This window comes from Sphaerodactylus townsendi, linkage group LG15, assembly GCF_021028975.2.
Source record: "Sphaerodactylus townsendi isolate TG3544 linkage group LG15, MPM_Stown_v2.3, whole genome shotgun sequence".
Lineage (NCBI taxonomy): Eukaryota > Metazoa > Chordata > Lepidosauria > Squamata > Sphaerodactylidae > Sphaerodactylus > Sphaerodactylus townsendi.
In genome coordinates this window covers 17,417,302-17,423,337 of record NC_059439.1, presented here as the reverse complement: position 1 = coordinate 17,423,337, position 6,036 = coordinate 17,417,302, and positions in this window count along the sequence as shown.

Here is a 6,036-nt window from a genome sequence, read left to right as displayed (position 1 = left end):
CCTGCTCTAAAGGGATCTGGTCCCTCTGAGGGCTAAGGAAGTCAGGAAAAATTGTGTGATTTCTTTTTCCGTAGGATTGTTGTGTTGGGTCTGGTGGAGGCGAGCAGAGGTTTCCCCTCAGGCATCTTTGCCTGGGATCTCTCTGCTTGGATCTTCTACGGAATGAGTTTCAGTTCTTTAATCCAGGGAGAAATTCCGAGAAGGTTTACCCTGCTGTGCCATCTTGGCCAGTGGTGGGAGTCAAATAATTTAACAACCGGTTGTTTACAAGCACCATTTTAACAACCGGTTCTGCCGACGTGGTGCGAGCTGGCTGAATCCCACCACTGATCTCGGCCCATCCAACTCCTTGACTTCCCTTTTTTTGATTTGTCCTGCCACTTAACAGTCTTGTTCTCAGGGTAGTGCCGTCCTAATTATGGTTATGGAAATAAGGTAGCGCTCAGGGGTTATTTTTGGAAAGATGCCCCGGGAAGGAGAGGGGGGGAACAGGACGTGGCATACGGAGGGGATTCAGATGGAGACAGCTTGGCCCCACGCATATTTTTTTAAAAATTCCTATTTCCCTCTCTCGTATGCATGCTTGAAATCTGGTGCCTACCTCTTCCCCCCGTCGAATAGACTGTAAATACACAGAAGCACTATTTCTTGTAATTTTTTTGTTTTTGTATAGCTCTGTGTTTCATATGAACCTGTGGATATATATACATAATACAGTAATATATAGAGAGTACAATAATATGTATATGCATTCAAGCAATGAAGAAGAACATAAGCCATTGGAGAATATGCTGTTAACGCAAGTAACCTTTTATATATATACATATATATATATTTATATAGCTACGCTGGTGTTTTTGGTGTCAATAATAGCCTTGTAAAAATTGGCCAGTGTGGCAGAAGCCCGGTGTCCTGTGGTTGGCGCCATCTTGGATGGGATCAATGGATTGGATCCTGTGGAAAAGATCCACATGCTCAAAGAGAGCAATTCCCCTCTCCTGTGGCCGCCTTCCAACTTTTCTTTCATGTTGATTCTGGGTGTCCTAGCATTTCAGGAGGCAGTTTGGGCTGCTTTGGGAAGTGGCAGGGCAGAGAATTTGTGCTTCTGAACATAGACATAGGATCCAACCCAATGAGAGCATTGTACTTGTATGGCTCTTGCTGTCATGGCAACTGTTGGCGTAAGTGTTACTGGGATGCTGACTTCCTACATGAAGCAATGGCAAACACTGCTGGGCTCCGTTCAAGATGGCGGCCTTTGGCTTGCTGTTAAGATCCGCCTGTCTGTCTGTCTGTCTGTCTGTCTGTCTGTCTGTCTGTCTGTCTGTCTGTCTGTCTGTCTGTCTGTCTTTTTGTCTGCTGGGCTCCGTTCAAGATGGCGGCCTTTGGCTTGCTGTTAAGATCTGCAGAAGGCTATTGACAATCTGTTTCTTCTCCCTCTCCACCCCAGTCTGTCTGTCTGTCTTTTTGTCTGCTGGGCTCCGTTCAAGATGGCGGCCTTTGGCTTGCTGTTAAGATCCACAGAAGGCTATTGACAATCTGTTTCTTCTCCCTCTCCACCCCAGTCTTTGTCACAAAAATGTATTTGCCAAATTCTTTGAAGTTTAGCCTATTAAACTGGCGCATATAGGTTCATTCAGTTGGCGCTTCGGCGACCTGCAGTCTGGTGTTTTGGAGGTATAGCCTCTATGGAGAATCAGTCTTCTGAAAAGACGGCCTTCTCCTCGCCTTGCCACTTGAGGGAAAGGAAGGTGCTTTCCTGACTGGATCTCTGTCCGGGCCAGTTTCTCTTTCTTTCTTTCTTTCTTTCTTTCTTTCTTTCTTTCTTTCTTTCTTTCTTTCTTTCTTTCTTTCTTTCTTTCTTTCTTTCTTTCTTTCTTTCTTTCTTTCTTTCTTTCTTTCTTTCTTTCTTTCTTTCTTTCTTTCTTTCTTTCTTTCTGTCTGTCTGTCTGTCTGTCTGTCTGTCTGTCTGTCTGTCTGTCTGTCTGTCTGTCTGTCTGTCTGTCTGTCTGTCTGTCTTTCTTTGGCCCCTTCTGCACACGCAAAATAATGCATTTTCAAACCACTTTCACAACTGTTTGCAAGTGGATTTTGCCATTCCGCACAGCTTCAAAGAGCATTGAAAGCAGTTTGAAAGTGCATTATTCTGCATATGCGGAATGAGCCTTTCTTTCTTTCTTTCTTTCTTTCTTTCTTTCTTTCTTTCTTTCTTTCTTTCTTTCTTTCTTTCTTTCTTTCTTTCTTTCTTTCTTTCTTTCTTTCTTTCTTTCTTTCTTTCTTTCTTTCTTTCTTTCTAAAAAACCAATCTTTTTTAACATTGATAAAATAACAACGTAAACAAACAACTTTCACATAGAAAAAAACACACAACACATTATTTCCACATTTAACAAAACACTGCCAGACTCACCTGCTACCTAAGCGGGTTTGATACATAATATTCTGATGATTTTTATCCTATTGTTAAATAATCCTTACATTTTTTTTCTCTTTTTTCTTTCCCTTTTTCAGACTTCCAACTAAGCTTCCGATAACCAACAATTTCCATAACATAAACAATTCCACAATGCGATGCTTTTTTCCTTTCCTATTCCTTATAACATAAGCCTTAATTTCTTTCTGTTAAGAGAAGGAGATCGTAATTTTTTTTAACATTTACAATACCCTATTAATTTTGAGCATTCTGTTCTATTTCCCATATAACATATAAATGGTCGCCATTCTTCCAGATATTCTTCAGTGCAATTATTTTTGATTAACTAGATAACCTGGCCCGTTGTCCTTTCTCCGCTCCCTTAAATCGGCCACCACCACATATCATATAAAAGGAAATCTCCACCTGTGCAGTCTCTCACTGACTTTACTGGCTTTATTGAGGCATTTCTCCACTCTGCTAGCATTGGTGATTCCAGGGACTAGCACCTTCACTTGCTTACTAGAAAGTTGAGGGAATTAATAGCTGCCCCCCTTTGCTCTTTGGGTAGACTTGGTTGACTTGAATTCCCACTTTCCTCTCCCCTCACTGTCCAGTCCTGCATAAGAAGATCATTTTAAAGAGCCAGCCGGGATGTCAGGCAGCAATAAGAGGTGCTTCCGGCTGCCATTTTGAGAAGACCAGTGGAGCAGCATCCCAGCATGCTCAGCTGTGTATTTGCACAAAGATGGTTTCACCATTTATGGTTGGTTTTATTTAGATATTTTTACCCCACTTTTGGGGATCCAGAGGGGTTGATGACATCATTCTCTCCTTCTTCATTTGATCCTCCTCACAGAGACCCTGTGAGGTGGTTTAGGCTGAGAGAGGTCGTCCAATGAGCTTCCATGGCTGAGCGGGCTTTCGAACCCGTCTCTTTCAGATCCTAGGCCCCTTCCGCAAGTGCAGAATGATGCACTTTCACTCCACTCTCAATGTACTTTGCAGCTGAATTTTGCTGTGCAGAACAGCCAAATCCACTTGCAAACAATTGTGAAAGTGGATTGGAAGTGCATTATTCTGCACGTGCAGAAGGGGCCTAAGTCGGACATTCTAACCACCGTACCATGCCTGAACTTGGGTCGAGTGGAAAAACGATTTTAAGAAGCAGCCAACTCCAAAGTGAAGAGGGTTTTCAAAAACCTCAAACCTTTAAGGCTTCATTAGAAGCCTGCGACATGCACGGCCCCTCTGAGCATGCACAAAATGCATAGTTGTGTCCACCTTGACCCACATGACTGGATGCTGGAGGTTACTGGTTCGGGAGGTTTCCAAGCTGCCTTGAGCCCCAGTGCCTTCTCTGATGAGAATGTACCCCACTGCCAACCAACCCTTTTCAACCCCAACCCGTGCGTGTTCCTCACTGCCCTCTTTCCCCTCCCACAGGCCTTTGTTAGCTGCCCAGCGTCCGTATCTTGCACATGACAGAGCCCGTTTCGGGGCGTATCCTGTTAAAAGGATCTTTGGACAGCCAGAGCCCAACATCTCTAGGTCTGACTCTTTGAAGGACACCTTCATGTGTTCATAACAAGAATAGTCTCTTGATATTGTTTTAAAATTGGTCTCGACCCTCTGTCTCTTGAGAAGAGAAACCCAGCTGGGATTTTGCTTTGGCAGAAACGAGCGGCATTGAAATCAGGGGCACAAATAACTTAACGTTTCTTTCGGGTACCATCTTGGGGGGGCGGTGGAGCTGGAAGCAGAAGACGGGCCTTTGGCTTCTATCTTCATGGTACTCCATACTGGACTGAACCAGGATATTTCTGCCCCAGCTTAAACTCTAGTATCGTACTGTGCAGGCTGTGAGTCTCAGATCCGGTGTGGCTTATCATGGTCTGTCATTTGTACGGCCCCTAAAATTGGTTGTATCCCCCGTGAATGAATCGGAGGCTGTTGACTGAATGTGTAAAAGCTTTATGTCTAATTTCGGCTTGAAGAGTACCATGACGAATGCTCTGTATTCTGTTGGAGATGTGATCAGCTTGGAAATACTGTGAAGGATGCTCTGTGTTCTACCAAATTCGATGCAGTTTCTGTCACTGGGGGTGATGGTGGAGAATGACTGGAAAATGTTCAATAAAGTCTGTGTGCATCAGACGTTGCCTTGCCTTTGATCGAATCATAGAGTTGGAAGGAACCCCAAGGGCCATCAAGTCCAACCTCCTGCAATGCAGGAACACACAATTAAAGCACTCCTGTCAGATGGCCATCTCTGTAAAAACCTCCAAAGAAGGAGACTCCACCATACTCCGAGGTAGTGCCCCTTCCGCCCCTCAGAGGCCCTATTCCGCACAGGCCAACAAACGCAGACTAATGACGGTATAAAACCCATTTTGGGGGGAACTTCGCATGGATTCTGCTCCTAACATGAGTCCACCCCGTGTCCCCCCCCCCCACACCCGTGTTTTTCTTTGATTCTGAGGGGTGTTATGCAAATGAAGGGAAGAGAGGGATGGAGGGGTGGCATGCAAGGGAGGGGAGGGAGGGAGAGTGTGTGAGGGGTGGCATGCAAGTGAAGGGGAGTGAGGCAGGGGAAGTAGGGAGGGGGTGACATGCAAGGGAAGGGAGGGGGAGGGGCCCCGGCATCTGGACATGGCCCATCCACCCTAGTGGAGAGAGGGGGAGGGGAGAGAGGGGGATGGTTGGTATACAAGAGAAAGGGAGTGAGGGAGGGGAGGGGAGGGGAGGAGTGGCATGCAAGAGAGGGGAGTGAGGGGGAGGTGTGGCATGCAAGGGAGGGGAGTGAGGGGGAGGTGTGGCATGCAAGGGAGGGAAGTGAGGGAGGGTTAGGGTTAGGTGTGGCATGCAAGGGAGGGGAGGGCAGCCCTGACTATTAGGAAGTTTTTCCTGATATTTAGGTGGAATCTCTTTTCCTTCACCTTGAACCCATGACTCCTGGTCCTAGTCTCTGGAGCAACAGAAAACAAGCTTGCTCCCTCACCAACATGACATCCCTTCAAAAAATCTAAACATAGCTATCATGTCACCTCTTCACCTTCTCTCCAGGGACACAAATAACTTACTCTCTTGGGGGCTGCAGGGGACTGGAGGGAGGAAATTGTTTTCCCGTAGCCATCGTGAGCTTTCTGCAATGCCATCCTTTGTGTCTGTCTGGGCCACTCAGCTAACTTGAAATACACTCAATACCTGTACATCTGAATACATGATGCAAACCCCACATTTATCCTGGTGGTTCCTGGTTTGAACGGCCAGGCAAGAGGCATTTTATTTGCCTCCCTTTTCCTTAAAAAAAAATTGTTGCGGCTTGCATCTGTGTAGCTATGCAGGTGCAGCTGGTCGTATTGTGGGACATCGGCATGGCTGTAGGGGTTCATGTGTGCACGCCTGCATAGCTGCACATGTGTGGGAAGCAATTAAAAAATAGACGTGTCTCCACGCGAAGGGGTACCAGTAACCCAGACTGTTTCTGTGGACTCCAATCTCTGCCTGCACAGATGCATGTGAATGTGAAAACAGAGAAACAGGTTCCTTTATTGCAACAGTTCCTTGTTATACATTTGCTGTGCGTAAGGGGCTTCAAAGTGAAGGCATGGTCACGTTTG